Source organism: Eurosta solidaginis, chromosome 2 (assembly GCF_040869045.1).
Source record: "Eurosta solidaginis isolate ZX-2024a chromosome 2, ASM4086904v1, whole genome shotgun sequence".
Classification (NCBI taxonomy): domain Eukaryota; kingdom Metazoa; phylum Arthropoda; class Insecta; order Diptera; family Tephritidae; genus Eurosta; species Eurosta solidaginis.
This window is the reverse complement of record NC_090320.1, coordinates 220,460,329-220,478,983: the sequence shown is the minus strand read 5'-3', so window position 1 is coordinate 220,478,983 and position 18,655 is coordinate 220,460,329. Positions and strand designations below refer to the sequence as shown.

The window sequence follows — 18,655 nt, the reverse complement described above, 5'->3', positions numbered from 1 at the left end:
CGTTTTGTATGTTGCACAATGAAACCCTATTGTGCATCATCACTCATTCATTGTTTTTGCTTGTTCGGCACTTTTTAGGGCGAATGGGTGGTGGTGGAGATGGTATAAGGTGAACTGCGGGTTGGTAATCTCATTGCGAGTTCACTTGTTTCGTTGCCCTTTTTACTGTTATTATTACCAATACAACTATTTATTTGTCACGGTATTAGCAACACGCTGCTGCAACGTTGTAGTGTTTTTTGTTGTTGTACTTTTTTTTTCTTGTTTTATATTAGCTTGCATTTTTTTCTCACTCTTTTTACGGCGGATTAACATTGTTTGGAAATGAGAAAAAAAATTGGTTTTGCATCATATCATGTGACAAAGTTGACTTGCGAGACAATATAGCGGTTGCTTGTACTAATCAGGAAGTTGCGGAATACACACGCTTATACACCGGAAGATAACTGAATTCGTACTGCGATATCGAATACTTATGTATGTATGGATGTGCTGGGAATAAAACGGCAAAAGATTTGTGGAAAGCGTATAGATATCGAGTAGTAATTTAGGTGTTACGAATGCAGTGACGTATGTGACGTTGAGTTAGATACATAGATAGCATTTACAAGTCTTTAGTATGTTGGAGCAGATAACAATGCGAATAAAGTGGATCTTGCAGTGTATGAGGACAAAGCGTAGAACTAGTTCTTACTGTTGATAGATATTCGTTCGAAACTGTGATCTACTTAACCAATTAACGAATAAGCGTTAACCGTGCGAAGATTTCAATCACACTATTGTTTCAAGGGAGAATGACCATTACCAACGAATGCTATTTCGGATTTAGGGCCCTTTTACAATCACTTGTTAAGTTATAATTTGGCGGCCGTTCTAAGTGAAAACTCATCTGCCTTGCAGATGCCTTTCGGAGTCGGCATAACACAAGTAGGTGCCAATTTGTAGGAAAATTTAAAAGTAGCACGACGCAAATTTTAAGAGAAACTCGGCCTAACATCTCTTCGGAGCTTATCGCGCCTTAGATTTATTTTTATAGTTAAGTTATAATTTAACAGTGCAGTGTTTCAGATAACTTCATTTCCAACTATCGTTTTCCCCAACGGAATATGAATATTTTATAGTAAAAATTGCAACAATCTATTGTGAATACAACAAAACGAGCAAAACAGTTGACTTTTATTTACACTTTTTCCGTGCACTCAACTCGCAGTCGATGCTTCAGTTAGCTTGAAGAAAACGATAATTTCGACAACATAAGAAAAAGTGACTAATTAAAGATGGTGAAAACGGCTCAAAGTCGTTAATTCCAAAAAGTTAAGTCCTTTCTCGATGAACTATAAATCACAGACTCCTCATATATGACTCGAAATATAGTTATTTTAACTAGTAAACACTTTCCAGTAATCTGTTACGGACATGGACAGCCCTTTGGCGGATTTGGTACCTACCCGGCTGTCGAAGAAAAGAGTTTTAAGCACACTTTAATTATTATTACTATTATTATATCGCACCACTTTAAATGCGTTCGTTTTCTGTTGTAAAAAAGAATATTTAAAAAAAAGTACCCGAATCTGTAAAAGAACACGGTTGCGTAAAAATACTTGGTTCTTTAACAGTACCTAGGCTTGAAAGACTGCCAGGTCCTAAGAAAGTACTCGGTTTTAAAAATTCATTGATTCCTCAATGGACCCCGATTCCGAAATAATAGCCTGCTCTTAAAAAAGTACCCGGATCCGAAGAAGATCCCGAATCCGATAAAGTAACCTGTTGTTAAAAAGTACTCAGATCCTTCTCTGAAAACCCTGTTCAAAAAATACCCGATTTCGAAAATCTACCAGATTCTGAGAAAGTACGCGGCTTAAAAAAGTAATCGATTCCTTAAAAGTACTCGAATCCGAAAAAATAGACGGCTCTTAACAAGTACGCGGATCCGAAAAAATGTCCACGAATCCGAAAACGTACCCGAATCCGAGAAAGTTACCTGTTGTTAAAAAGTACCCGGATCCCTCTCTGAAAACCCAGTTCAAAAAATACCCGATTTCGAAAAACTACCAGATTCTGAAAAAGTTGCCAGATCTAAAGATACCACATTCGAAAAGGGGTCAAGTTCTGCAAACGGACTCCGTTATAGAAAGTGCCCTGATTCTCACAAGTACCCGGTTCTGAAAATTACCCGGCTCTGCAAACTACCCAAAAAGTATCCGATTTTAATAATACCCGGCTGTGAAAAAGGTACCCGATTCTTAAAAAAAGTGTTCGGTTCTTCCTAAGATTTTTCATTTACCTGTTTCTGAATTTCACTTCTTCATCAGCTAGCTTTTCGGGAGCTGAGCGTTGAACTCGAGTCTCCAACATTCATATCAGTGCAAGCCTTTTTAGCTGCTACGCCATATGAATGTTCCGTTGTTCGCTGTACAATTGGTCTCTAAGAGTTGCCTTTTTTGTTTATATTCCTTTTGATCACCATGTAGGCACATACACTCTGTATGTAGTTTATTCCTAATGGTGTGGATATGATTTGTAGGCGTGCTTTTTTGTTACTAAGCTTTCAAAAAGCACGCCTACAAATCATATCCACACCATTAGGAATAAACTACATACAGAGTGTATGTGCCTACATGGTGATCAAAAGGAATATAAACAAAAAAAGGCAACTCTTAGAGACCAATTGTACAGCGAACAACGGAACATTCATATGGCGTAGCAGCTAAAAAGGCTTGCACTGATATGAATGTTGGAGACTCGAGTTCAACGCTCAGCTCCCGAAAAGCTAGCTGATGAAGAAGTGAAATTCAGAAACATGTCCTAGTAACCATCGCCGTTTGTAAAACTTACAATTTTTCTCTAATGTCAATTACAAAAACCATTGTATAAAGCAATATGAGCAAAGCTCGCTAATTAAATACATATGATCATTTTTCATTTACTTAAATGGCGGCATAACACAAAAACACGATTTTTGAGTTAATAGTGAAATAAAAAAAAATGTAAAGCGCGATAACCTCCGAAGAGATCTAAGGCCGAGCTTCTCTTCCATTTTGCGTCGTGCTTCTCTTGATTTTCCCCACAAATTGGCCGGACGGGACCTACATGTTTTATGCCGACTCCGAACGGCATCTGCAAGGCAGATGAGCTTTCACTGAGAGCTTTTCATGTCAGAAATACTGGGCGCTTGCCAAACACTGCCGAGGGGCGACCCCGCTTAGAAAAATTTTCTTCTAAACACCTTGTCTCTAAAATTTTGATGTTGCTTTGCACGAGGTGCGAAATTTAAGTTTAAACATAAACCTACACACTGGAGAAAACTGCAGGCCTGTCAAAATACCGCGCCTAGAACTACAACGGTATGTATTCTTATGTCCGCAGATCGTCATCTGCACAATAGGGCGAGATTACTCCCCAATGAAGAGAGAAATGAAATGCTGAATACGCAGAAACCAGTACATCCCAACAGACATCTGTTTGAAGTGGTACTAAAGAAGTCATCTACGTAAGCGCTATGAAGAAATTCGGCACTTAAGAATGCAGCCTTATGAAAAAATAGAGCATGAAAAGGGCCTCTTAAACATCCCAAAAAAAGGCTTTGGACTACTATGCCAGGTGTTGCCCGATGAACCCCGTGCTCAAAGACAAACACCTCGAACTCGCAGTTCAGGAAAGCAACCTACACAGGGAGACGCGCGTCATTCTAAATCAACCTATCCAGAATAAACCCTGACATACCCAATGTATCTCCTGCTTTTAATGTGTCCCCACATGACACCAATCATCTTTTCCATTGCAGTGTGTAACCAACGCCTCTAGAAACCGTATCTCTTTATGGTCCAACCCTATTGAAATTGCAAATTTCCTCGGACTCCAGTAAGAGGACGTTGATGAAAATTATGGAGTGGTCGCACCTATTGGATGGAGAAAAGCACTGCTACAACAGCACCAACAACTCTGTATGGCAGATACCAGGTCACCGTTATTGTTCATTCAAGAATATGCCATGACTTTCTAATTTCCTGTCCTACTTATATGACATTTATATCAGGCATAAGTCATAGCTCATGGTAAACTTGTCAATATGGTTAAACTGAAGTAAACTTAAAGATATTGACATCAAAACAAAACCAGACAATTTGTGGCGGTCAAAACTATCAAACAATTAAATGACCAACTGCTGCACAGATCAAATCTTGTCGGAGCTGTGGTCAATTGTGTTGCAGTTGATATGCGGTTAGACACAAATGATTGTATAGGTACATTGAGCATCAACAAATTCGTTGTAGTATTTTAACGCATTTACGTGCGTAAAATTCAATTACGGCTGGAAAATTCACAACGAGAATTTCGTATGCGACACAACATGAGTGGATAAGCAGATGAAAATAGGATTGCAAAAAACATATCAAAGAAATATTGTACAATATAGCTTGTATGTATATCTGCGCAGATTAGCGATAGCAAATCATTTAACAGGTTTTGGCTTTGCTGGTACAATGATAGGAACTTTGATGTTTGATTTGATTTTATGCTTGAAAAGACAAAGTCTCAGGCGTATCGAACGCACGAGACGTGAGCTTTGGTGAAGAATTTGGAGTGAGTCACATTTTTGTATGGAAAATTTGATTAATAAAATATGATGAAAAAATTGGAGAATATCGTCGATGCTATAAAAGCTGCGATTTCTTTGACCCTCCCTTACTTTTGAGTCGTCTTACTTTGTTTAAATTGTATTATTTAGAGGCGTTGAGAAGTGTATATTTTTGTATACTAGGATAAATTTACAAATCAGGCAAACGGTTTTTTTTAGTTTCGCCCTTTCAAACGACAATACGAAACACTCGTACTAAAATGTATATATGACATCATTAACTATGCAACACTTCTATACTATATTAGGTTAGGTAAAGTTGAACTGGCCGATCTGTGAGGACCTCACATAAACTGAAACCCCTTATCAACAACTAGGAAATTTGTTATAAAATAATATCGTCCTCACTGCAAATACAAGTGTCTTTCTATGAATTATGCCACTTGCTGCTTCTAGATCTGAGAGGTGTATCACTCCCAATAGCTGGCGTCTTAGCCTGGAATTGCGCAGAGTCCAAGCACAAAACGTGCTCGATCCTATCCTCCTCCAAAACGCACTTTCTACATCTGCTACATTAACCAAGCCTAATTTAAAGACATGTGCAGTCAGAATATGCGTCATTAGTCTAATTGAAGTAATTTTGTTATTATAAGGTAGTATGACTTACACATAATCTTCGATAATTTGCAGCCTCGCGTTTGTGTCCACGCCTTTTCTGCTTGGTCGATCATGTGCTACTCTTGCCGTTTCTCAATCTCGTCCAATCAAAATAGGACGTCCACGAGACAAGCTTCCATCTATTCCCATATGCTCTAAAACCTAATATAAATGCATACTTCTCTCTATCCCGTTTCTTTTCAGAGGTTGTATACCCAATTTTAGATGTTGTGCTATGCGAGATTATTGCCGTAATTGCTACTTGGAGGTCGATGAAAAAATTGCAGCGGCTGCAGTTTAAGGTACTTTCCTCGAATATTTCTCCTTCTTTGGTCGCGGCTACTACTTCCGACTGAAAAACACTTCAGTGTTAAGACAGCTTTTATGATCGGTTTATTGCGAGTCAGCGCAATATAACGCAGACTTCTTCCACTACTATGGAACAATCGATGTACACGTGTATTACCTATTCCGCCATTAAGGAATCATTGCGATATTCATCTCCCTCTATGTGGTCCTAAGAGCCCCTATGAAGCGCATATCCAGAATCAGATAGTGTGCATCGTGCTTCTTTTAGTTTTGCCTGCAAATTAGAAAGACGGGATCGACGTGTTTGACATCGACTCCGAACCGCATCTGCGAGGTGATCCAGCTTAGAAAATCATTTTCTAATTGAAAAAACTTGATTTGACGTTTTTGGTGTTCGTTTTCCTGGACTTGAATCTAGCATCTTCGATGTCATAGGTGTGGACGCTACCACCACACGACGACGGCCACATACCTTCTCTAACTTTTTTAGATACGCCCTGTTTTGAGTGGCCGTCCACCAAGTAATGACTTCATAGTACAATATAGGCTTTACAACCGCTGTAGATATCCAATGAGAGAAATAGAGTGCGATAGATCCCATGTACAAACCAACATTCTTTTACATGCATAAGGTGCCACTAACTCTCTCCTCGATTTTGAGCTTTCACGACAACTTATTTTCTAGGACAATTCATAGATATATGATACAAGGTTCCTCCTGCGGGTTCACACCTTCTAAATTAGGCCTCGAGTAATTCGTAACATTGTAGGTCCTGGTAAATAAAACTCTCATCGAACAATCTGAGCGGCTGGTGGATCACAGGGTCCACAGTAGAGGTGATAATGCTCCGCCCTAAGGCGTGCCCACTAGTTTCGCGGCCTCACACAAATCTCATGGTAAAGAAATCTTCTTTATAGTTGTACGTTGTTGGTGTTTTCAGGAAAAGTGTTTCATCCATGTTGGACTTTATGTACACATCTAGCAGCCTCTCAAAGGTTTTGCGCAGAAATGATATTAAGCTGGTGAGCTTGTAGACTTTGAGATATGTACATATAGCCGATCTTCCCCGCCGTTGGTAGAAAACGACACGAACAATTCTCGGTCTAACTTAAATTTGTATCATGGCAGGGAATATTCTATCTGGACCTGAAATGGTTGCTTATTTCCAGACAGTACTAACCACACACATATGTAAGTAGTATATATGTGTGTAGTATTTATGTAAATATGTATGTATTGTACATATATACATACATCCATACTTCTGAAAGAAAGACTGACGTATAAAAGAAATGTGAGAAAAAAGAAACGCGAAATACCTATGGGGTATTCCATCCCATTTCGACCAATTTTGAACCAGACCCCTTTAGAATTGGCAGAAAGTTTTTCTTCTTTTTCTAGCTTACGAAAGACGTTTTTCAGAAGTTTTTCAAATTTTTTCATCTAACTCAAAAAAAGTTATGAATTTTTAAAAAACACCGTTTTTGTGTTCAAAATGCTATAACTTTTTCAAAAATTGACCGTTTGGGATCTTTTTTTTTGAAATTTGCTTTTAAATGTACTTTTCGGAAAAAATTCAAAAAAATGTTTACAGTTTTTTTTTGCAATATTTCAGTTTTTCGAATTTCGCCCTGTTTTTTTTTTTTCATAAAAAACGTCAATCAATTCTGCAATCATCCCCACTAATCCCGAAGTGGGCCGAGAATTTTATTTTTTTTTTTTATTTAATTGAAAAAAAAACTTTAAAATTTTTTTGTATTTTTTCCGAAAAGTACATTTAAAAACATATTTAAAAAAAAAAAATGATCCCAAACGGTCAATTTTTGAAAAAGTTATAGCATTTTGAAAACAAAAACGGTGTTCTTCTTAAAATTCATAACTTTCTTTGAGTTGGATGAAAAAATTTGAAAAACTTGTGAAAAACGTCTTTCGTAAGCTAGAAAAAGAAGAAAAACTTTCAGCCAATTCTAAAGGGGTCGGGTTCAAAATTGGTCGAAATGGGATGGAATACCCCATATATATGTGGTATGAAAACTGGTAGTACACCTGCTAAACACAACCTACATTTCTACGCATATACACACACACATTAAGCATCTTATGCGCAGGCATGTGTCAAATAAGTGTATGCAAGTGATTTCCTATACCTATTTCTACATTTTTTGTTTTCCCACACTGCACAACAAGCAAAAGCAAAAGCTTAGACGCCAAGACGACAACAACAACCTAGCCAGACTAGGTAATCATGTTGAAAACAGTGGGGCGGCAATAAAAATAGTGCCAGTGCTGCCAATGTTAAGATCGAAAGAATTTACTTATGATAAGCAGCAATCGATGGATTCTTACTTTGCTATAAACTTCTTTGTTAGTGTAAAGCATGTTTGATTTTGTCAAAATGTATGTATGTATGCATGTGTTGAAAATTGAGCGCTTATATAGTTTATATAGTAAGTTTATATAGTAAGTTTGAGTAGTAGTGGTAAATTTAGCGCTTCAGCGCCTAAAAGCAGGCAACACTGAATATCGTATGGCTCTCTGCACGCTACCTCTGTCTGCCTCTTCGTACATACATACATATATGAAAGCAGACGAGTGATATGGGTGAATTATGTTTGAGTGTATTAGTATGAATATGTTTATGTATGTGTAAGTGGAATATGTGCATTTGTATGCGCGCTGTTGTATGTGTATTAGTCTAAGGTGTGTTAAACTCATTGGAAAAGCATGCTAGCGTTTTGAATACAATTTTTCTGCGATTTTGTTTGTAAAATAGATTATTTATGTGTAAAAATTATAAATTAGCAAAGAAAATTATTTAAACAGAGGCAGCAGATTTAATTTAACAAACATTTTCCACATTAAAGCGCAAAGGTGGTGGCAACTGATTGCACTTGCGCATGCTTTGTCGTTTACACCGCTCCTCACTTTTCTTCACTAAAGCATTTTACTACGCTGCAAGACTCTTTCACTACAAATTTCTAAATCGTGTACATATAGACACATCGAATTGAAATAATAAATTTTACTAATATTTTTTTCAATACTCACTTTTGTGCTCAATTTTTATATCCTTTTGCCGTAACGGCTAATCCTAGTTATTGATTTTTAACTCTAAATGCTCTGGAAGTGCGGTTGCATATATCTATATGTATTTATATTCACCTTGTGTAATTAAAATTTGTTTGCACTTATTTATGCTTGTTTTCACTGATTAGACTTGTTTTAGCTCTTACATCAAGCACACTTCTTCAATTTCAAAATTTCATTTCACTGCAAAGAGAGATTTTTTTATTGAAATATTATTTGGTATGCTTTTGAAGTAACTCGGCTTAAAATATTATATTTTTCTATGCTTATATGTGTAAATTTTCTGCTTAACTATTCAGTGCACCAATACTTAAACATATTAGCTGTATACATGCATAAACACCAATGCACACACAAAAACATACACTCACACACAGAAAATTTGCGCTGGTGTTGTACCGAAGTTTTCTTTCCGCCGTATACTAGGTACACACACAAAAAATGGAAAATTGGCTATAAGTGAAAATTTTCAGCCTCAATTATCAATTGGAAGTAGGCTTTTTTTGCATTTAAAAATAACTTTTTCCAAACTTTATTTATTACTTCTAGCACGATTTAATACAAATTAACTTTTAATTAGAAAATTTGTGCTTTTTTATATGTTTAAATAACCTCTTTCATACAGCTTTTGCCAATACACCTCACACTCCCACAATTTGTATTAATTTTTTTTTCTCTCTACAAGATACACCACCGTGCGTTTTGCCGTCTATATAACCGAAATCGTCCTGTCACGAGCAGCGCAATCGACACAATGAAACATTTGAGCAGGCAAGCAAGCGACTGTAGCTGAGTGAGATATATATGCGCTGCATTCACGTGAAAAATCCTGCGCTCTTTTCGCCATGAGCTGAAAATAACGGAATATAATAGTACTCAATACAAAAACCCACCCGCAACAACACAGCTATGAGTAGAAGCAGCTTTACCGTTGCTAGAGTGAAGTTGACATTTTCACCACAAACACATGGCACGAAAGAAGTCATTATATTATAAATGTGTGTGTGTGTGTGGAGATGGAGGGAAAATGGTAGCAGCACTGGCAACAGTAAATTTGAGCGTAATTTAATAAACAAAATAATCATTTATTTACAAACTTGCACTTCATAACTGTCACTTTCAGAAAAAACTCAAACTTTCAATATACACCCTCGCTAGCATCCATTTTTACATTCTCTCCCTGTATATCTCTCTGTATCTCTCTCTCTCTCTCTGTCTGTCTATTAGAAACTCCTCCAATTTCGGCATTTTATGTTAGATTGCAGATAGTGATAGTAAAGCACATTTATATATACTTATGTACAGCAACGTTCATACACACATACGTACATATGTATGTATGTCTATCAGAACAAATAAAATCATTGGTAAAAAAAAACAAAATAAACGTTTGAGGAACAATGCGTAAAAATTTGCTCTTTTTCTTTCCGATTTCACACCATTCTGCAAAACATGTACGTTGTCAATACACCGGTAGGTGGCTGCCAGTGGACATCTCATAAACATGAACATATGTGTGTGTTTAGGCAACTCATATCTTTGTTAAGGATACGATTTTCATATCTGTGGTACGAGTAAATAATATTTTACTTGTATCTTGAAATTCATAATGTTAGCTAAAATTAGTAATAAAACTGGCTGGTTGTTTGATTGGCTACTGTGACGCCAGGTAGAGGAAGCGGAAGCCAATTAGCGAACTAGGCGCCATTTTTATACACATTCTCTAGGAGTTGTTTTTAGCACGTCATTTTTTACATTTTTAGGTCGGCCCATTTAGTTCTTAGGCCCGGGATTTCAGTAAAATTTCAATCCAGTTAGTCAGTTCAATTACGCTTGAACTTATTATGCAGTTTTTCATGTCAACTTTGAATGAACTTTAAGCTGAACTTAACGGGCCGATCTGACAGGGTTAAACTCAAGTTAACCTATCAGTTATTTGCATTCGTTTGCAATATATATGTATATAATATGTCTCAAAATCTCTCAAATTTTATAGAATAACGTAATATCCCCACGTTGGAAATAAACTCGAGATATGTGAGTTTTACAAAATTTTAAAAGGTTGGATGGTGATTGAAGAAAGTCATCTACAAATTTTCTAGATAAAAAACGAAAAACGGCCTTAAACTGTGACTGGAAATTAGCTCTCTAGTTAAACTGGAGCTTGAATGGAGTCTAAGCAAACGTAGTTTAAACTTAGCTTAACCAACTACTAAAAACCCGGGCGTTAATGATATTAATGAAGTAAAATATTTTCAGGTCAAATAAATTTTTTCAAGTTAAATGAAACTATTTTCAAATCAAATTAAACTTACTACATTTCAAATTAAACTTTCAAATAAAAAAAAATTTTGTTCAATTCAAATGAAACTTTTTTAATTTTTTTTTTGGTTTATGAGTTCTAGAGTTTTTGAGCCGTGCTGCTTTTAGAAGTGTACTTTTTAAGAAAGTAGGTAATCTCAGAAAAATTTTCCAAGACACTTTACTTTTTTGTTTTAACAACTCCTGATTTCAGAATATGTTTCAAAAACGTGCTATTTGAGAATAAATAACTTACATTTTGACCATAAATAGGACGATTATGTGAACGCGCGCACTGCAACCAAATTCTGAATTCTAAGATATAGTAACATTCCACTTAGCAGTCGATTTGTAAATGTATTAATGACAAGTAATACAAATTCTTTCAGGAGATTGCAAGATATTTAAGATTATAATCATAATTTATGTGATGAGTTGACCAGCTGTTGTACCACGATTAAAGTGAACTAGAGTTTAACAGTGCCAAAGTGTTAAAAGTAAACTGATCTAAATCTAACTGCACAGTTTTTTGAAATAAAAATAAAAATTTCATTTGCAATAATACAAAATTTTTAATGAGAAAATTTTTATCTAACCCTCCGATTAGCAGTGAATACATTCAACACTAGCTTTGTCGTCTGGCTATGCGAAATTTGACACTTTGTTCTTTATCCACAAATATTTCAATTTTTATTTAAATTTTGCAGAAAAGTTGTCGCACACTGTGATTACCCAGAAATACGTTTGAATTTTTAGTGATATATTTTGAAATGAATACAAACTATGAGGTATAGGCTTAAAAATATGTTCGTCTAGCCCAGACGACAACGCTAAAATGTGACATAATCAACTTTGGTACAAAAAAAAAGATAAAATAAAAAGGCAAAAATATCGATTTCCAAATTATTATAAAGCCGCCTCTAAACTTAAAAAGTCGCTAAAGCTTTTCATGATCGGGTTATTCACGAAAATAAAGCCTTCTCGCATGGCTAGATGCCACAATTTGTCGGAGGGTTAAATGAAAAAAGTTTTAGTTAAAATTAAAAAAGTTTCATTTGATTTGAGAAAAGCTACCTTTGATTGGAAAAAATTCTTTTGATTTCGGGTGTCTTTCCCTTGTAAGATACGGAGTCTATAAAAACTCTTTAACATTGTAAGAATAACGGCATTCGCTTGCAATGAAACTCTACCTTGAGTTCTGTTACCATACTATTCCAAGCATAAATAATTTGCCGCATCATGTTCTAATGCATATACCATCAGATACACGATACAATCCCACGTTTTAAATATAAGTATTAAGGAAACTTTTCTGAGCACCAGGTTATCCTGCATCACAATTAAAGGATGTGGTTACATCCTTTTCGTTCCAACAAATTAAAATGTGCGTTCGCTGTGGGATCGGAGCATTCCCTAATCACATTTACGCTAAACCCCATGCCACTTTCAACATAGCCAAACGCAGTTTCAAAATTATCACACGTATCCACAAACGAGAGGAATCTACTTTGCATCATTTACATCCAGGATACTCCGCACAATTAAGGGATGTCTTCAACTTTTTTTTTGATCTTTCGCAGAAGAATCTTTGAAAAATCTATGCTTAGGTTAGAAAAGGTAAAAGGGCTGCTTTACTTTTGTGGGCAAACCAAGAGAAAACTTTATTGCCAACTTTCCAATGAAGAAGACCGTATTACTCCGAAGAGAATGCTTTATTTTCAGCTTCAGCGGGAAGAGGCTGCATAGCTTCATTAAGTATGCTTTATTGTCACTTCCCCAAAAGTGAACTCTTTAGTATGTAAGGAAAAAGCCAACCACAGCTTTCACGAATAATACATTATATACAGGTCACAACTGGCCTTTCCTGCTTCCCGCAGTAAAGCTTTTACGATCGTGATGGAGTCGTACAAGTGACACACGTGTCCACATTGCTCTCTATCGCGTAAGCATCTGTTAGGATGGGATGCCTATTGGTAGTTTGTTGGCCTTTTACAACCGATATAGCTACCTCGAACATATTTAACAGCCCCTTACCCGCAGGGGAACAATTATGCCAAATATAAGCTGGATATAGATACTCGCAAATCTGAACCTTTTCTGTACATCTCACTTGACAAAAAATCTTGCTCTACCAGTGTTGCCATACTTCCTTCCACCACAATCTACAACACCTTAATATATTTGAAAACGTTTTCTATTATCACCCAGTGTTGCCTTGCCAGCCAAGGTCCTGTATATGTAGCTGTTTGTCCGCAAAGTTTTCTCCTTTCCATCATAACCATGATTTTTGTCTGGTCCTGTAAAAAGGTTGCCATATATTATTTTAATTATTTCAAATGGTGACTTTTTATACTCAGTTGAGCAGAGCTCACAGAGTATATTAACTTTGATTGGATAATGGTTGGTTGTACAGGTATAAAGGAATCGATATATATATAGACTTCCATATATCAAAATCATCAGTATCGAAAAAAATTTGATTGAGCCATGACCGTCCGTCCGTTAACACGATAACTTGAGTAAATTTCGAGGTATCTTGATGAAATTTGGTTTGTAGGTTCCTGGACACTTATCTCAGATCGCTATTTAAAACGAACGATATCGGACTATAACCACGCCCACTTTTTCGATATCGAAAATTTCGAAAAATCGAAAAAGTGCGATTATTCATTACCAAAGACGGATAAAGCTACGAAAGTTGGTAGGTGAGTTAACCTTATGACGCAGAATAGAAAATTAGTAAAATTTTGGACAATGGGCGTGGCACCGTCCACTTTTAAAAGAAGGTAATTTAGAAGTTTTGCAAGCTGTAATTTGGCATTCGTTGAAGATATCATTATGAAATTTGGCAGGAACGTTACTTCTATTACTATATGTATGCTTAATAAAAATTAGTAAAAACGGGTGTGGCTCCGCCCTTTTTCATTTAATTTTCTTGGATACTTTTAATGCCATAAGACGGACAAAAATTTACCAATCCTTGTAAAATTTGGTAGCAACTTAGATTCTAGGACGATAACTGTTTTCTGTGAAAAAGGGCGGATGTGACGCCCAGTTTTTAAACACAGTCGACCGTCTGTCTTTCCGCTCGGCCGTTAGCACGATAACTTGAGCAAAAATCGAAATATCTTTACTTAGCTCAGTTCACGCACTTATCTGAACTCACTTTGTATTGATACAAAAAATGGCCAAAATCCGACTATGACCACGCCCACTTTTTCGATATCGAAAATTACGAAAAATGAAAAAAAATGCCATATTTCTATACCAAATACGAAAAAAGGGATGAAACATTGTAATTGGATTGATTTATTGATCCAAAATATAACTTTAGAAAAAAACTTTGTAAAATGGGTGTGACACCTTCCATATTAAGTAGAATAAAATGAAAAAGTTCTGCAGGGCGGAATCAAAAGCCTTTATAATCTTGGCAGGAATACTGTTCGTGGTATTACATATATAAATAAATTAGCGGTACCCGAGAGATGATGTTCTGGCTCACCCTGGTCCAAGTTTTGGTTGATATATCGAAAACGCCTTCCCATATACAACTCCCTTTTAAAATACTTATTAAGCTTTTAATCATATTGTGCATATGGTTGAGGCAAGTTTAAAACTATTTCTTTTATTTTGTTATTATATTAGAACGTTTGTAATTATCATAGGATAACTTCACAATTCTTTCCCTAGAAATCTCAATCCTCGTATAATACGTCTGTGACACGAAAAAGCATTGGCATCGATGGCTGAAGCAGCAGAGAATGCTACATATTGCATAGGTCAATTCAAAAATAAGTCAGTCAGAAATTTATTCAAAACAGAAAAAGTTATTCATGGACCGATATTGTTTTTTGGGTAGAATAAATTTTTCGATTGGATATGTACACAGACCTGAGCGATGACGGTGATCTTGGCATACCTAATGGAAATCGAACAAAAGATAATGAATTTTTAAATGCAGTGGAAAAACAAAAATCACATGCCGCTTAATCAGACTGTTATCAGCAAAACTTATTTCGATGTAGCTGTTGGAGAACTATCCATTTTCCACGCATATAAGAACGCATATACCCTAACCTACCCTCTCTGGGTTTTTTGAGTGACTACATTATAAGTTCAATAACATTTTATGTTAAAAAATTGTCTAAGGATTTCCATTCGTAGGCGATTATTGTCTTGATAAGTCTTTGTATCGCCGATAAAAACATGACAGCTTACGACTAACTAATTAATGGTTCACTCTGTACTTGTGTATGTGATGCCCTAATCATGTACTCCCCAATTTGAACTCTTGAACTTTTCTGTACTTATGTATATAGATATGTACGTATGTCGATACTTGCGCACAATTAAATTTATTTTCTTTTGACGTTGTAAGCCAATTTTTATCTACGTTTGAAGCTAACTAGACTAATTGCAGTTAGTGCGTTGCAATCTCGCATTACAAAGATGAATTACTTTGAAAAGTGCTTTGGCGGGATATACGATGGACTTGGTGATATACTAATGTGTGCCAAATTATTACTGTTAGTATATCCCATATCTTTAAGTGTGTTCGTGAACCGAATGGCTTACCAGGCTATAAAAAAGTACACAGTTTTAAAAAAAATATTCAGTTGTAAAGAAATACGCTGTTCCAAAAATTATCCGGACCTTAAAAAGTACGTGGTTCAAAAGAGTACCCGGTTCCAGTTAAATAAGTACCCGTTACTAAAAAAGTATCCGGTTAGAAACAGTAACCGATTTAAAAGATTACTCGTTTTTAAAAATATACCAGACCCCGTCTGAAGACCAAATTGTGAACATAATTATTTTGAAACACAATACATAAATATTATTGAAGCAAATTGAACGATTTACGAAAAATGTGCATGAATGAAGCGCATTTGGGCAAAAAATTCTTAAAAGTAGTGCAGTCGTCCAAGTGTTTATTTTATTGTTGTCGTAACCGCAAAAACATTCGGCGGGGTCTATGGGAAGTGTTTCGGATGTGAGCAGTACTTTGCCGCTAATGAATCTGGTGAGCTCGGGTACTGATAAAGCAATGGCTTAGGAATATGGGGCTGGAGATGACTAGAAGTAAGAAAAATATGGTTTTGGTGAGCTCATAGCACACTGCAGAAGAGTTTGTTTTAACTATAAGTGATTATAAAATAAATATAAAGCTTTAATTCATATATTTAGGAGTAAACATCGACCCAAACAAAACTAACTCCTAAGGAGCACTTCAAGGCAGTGGGAGAGAAAGTTTCTAAAGTTAGTGGAGCCCTAATGCAAATACCACAAAACATCGGTGGCCTACTCGAAGCTACCCATCAGCTATTAGTCAATCTAGCCAGAACTATAATTAAAAAAAAAAAACACAGCACCATTTTGGCACAGATCTAAACTTAATCACCAAAAAGATATGTATATTAAGTAGCTGCCTGACGACTTACTTGTATATGAATTGCAAGTGTCTATGGGACGGTGTTCGACAACGCGATCTTTGTTTTATTTCGGAAAATTCCAGTTGATCTGCTGTCAAGTGAAATGCTGTCGATCTTTATGACATTGGAATCGGGCGACTTATTATTTTCAGAGGAATTTAGTTCTCCTTATGTGTTGGCACATACATTGCTTTGGTATATTTTCAACATCACCTTAAGCATTAATTAAGAAAATATTAATTGCAGTAAAATTTGTTCAACGAATTACCCAAATGTTGTGTATTTACATACATACATACAATAATCATAGCGCGATGTAAGATGTAAAAAATCTGAAATTAGTATTAGTACACCTACGGATAAGTATTTTCATGTGGCACAGTGCTATTTCAATAACTAGAAATGAGATACTTATACCACCACTTCATATATATGTAAGTTCTATTTAAATGCGTATTATACATAAATACACACATGTGTTCTTGTGTATGATATCAACTACACATGGTAGATAGTAAGTACCTACCAAAAAAGTATGTATGCAGTTATAAGCAATCAGGAATACGCTTGCAGTGCTCTTAACACAGCGTGCACTTGTATGGAATATAAGCTGTGTTTTTTTACATCTATATACGTTTACGCTTAAACTTTATATGGATTGTTAAACGTTAAACTTTAAATACTCTTCTGAAATTGCTGCGCATAAAATTAGTACTCCTAAATTTCAATACGCATTATACTAGGATGCAACTGAAATATGTGTCTATGTTTCACCTCTACACTAATTCTATATATTACTTCTATAAATGGTGTATGTCCACTATTCACCGCAACCGATTCAGCTATAGGATATACAGTATGGCCAGCAGGGGTTTATATCTCCGCTTTTCGGTACAGCATGTTCTGTAGCTAGTTGCCGCTAGATGGGTATCCTAAGCATTATATAAGTGAAGATAAGCGGTCTTTTTTACGCGTAAACGTAGACGTATATACGTGTAATGCGGCAGTTACTCACGAACGTACGTACCAAAAACGTGTCAGCTGACACAACCTATCTTATGAGTGTGCAATGTAAACGAAAACTCACCGACGTGCAACGCCCGTACGTACGTAGCCCGGAACGTAGAAATCAAAACAATTTTGATTTTTTCCGTAAGAACGTGTCAGCTGATCGCTCTCTCAATAGACAGAGTTGCCTAGTAAACTTTTGTGCGCTAATTTTTGACCGTTTGCAGTTTTATGCAAAAACACCTAATTAAATTTTGAAAAATTGTGAAATTAATTCGAAATAATTATGTAAAAGTGCAGATTATAAATATGTAATCTATTTATATTTATTTAATATTAATTCCAACCTTTTACAACATCAAAAATTAAATTGGAAAAAGTTGATGTTTCCATAAGCATGCATGCAAAATGGTCAATGGCAACAGTGCTTATCTGTAAATAATACACATACAAATATGTTATGTACATGTACACAGACGCACACATTGATTCCTACGGGCTAGAGGGTTCGGTCAAACGTGTTTCGTACAACAAACGTCCATACGTACGGCACACGTCGGTGGGTAATTGCCGCTTAACAACAAATACGGCGAATAACTTCATTAAAATGATCACCATCGAAAAGATTTTTATTGGGCCATGTTCGTCAAAGGTATCAAAAATTTCGGAATATGGAGAAAATACCAGAATTTATTACCAGTGTCCGAAAAAAATATCAATTTTCGAAAATATTCAATATTAGTTGAAGGTATCTTGTCGAAATTGGGCAGAGAGCTAATATCTAGCCTAAATTAAAATAAGAAAATCCGAAACCCTCTTAACATAAGCTTCAAATTTAAGCACGGTTTTTAGCAAACATTTTGGACCTACCCTAATTTATATAGAAGATAAAAGTTAATATAATGTCTACAATGTAAGATAAAGCTGGTAAAGTCAACCGAATTGTCAAGTCAGCGGAAATGTCTGTCAACTTTTGTTCTTCAAAAGTAGTCCCAGAATCAAACTCGCACAAATTTTTGACTCTTAATTGACCATTTCAATAGTAAAATCAACAAAAACAATTTTTGTCATACGAAAGCCATAGCTCTTTTAATTTAAAATATATAACGCCATCCTAAGGATACCAATGCATATGTTTTAATAACAGATTTAAGTCAGAACTGGAATAATATTGACTGCTCTTAAGATATAACGTCACCCTAAGAATACCAATGCATATGTTTTAATAACAGATTTAAGTCAGAACTGGAATAATATTGACTGCTCTTAAGATATAACGTCACC

The 18,655-nt window shown here is 35.7% G+C and overlaps 1 protein-coding gene across 1 annotated transcript in view; it reads right to left on the bottom strand.

Annotated features, from left to right (window-relative positions):
• Window positions 1-9,296, bottom strand: part of CadN (Cadherin-N) — an 855,435-nt gene extending 846,139 nt beyond the window's left edge. Inside the window, exon 1 of the mRNA XM_067767104.1 lies at window positions 8,595-9,296. The gene's annotated coding sequence lies outside the window, so the exon portion shown is untranslated. The remainder of the gene's footprint in view (window positions 1-8,594) is intronic.
• Between the last annotated feature and the right edge of the window lie 9,359 nt (window positions 9,297-18,655).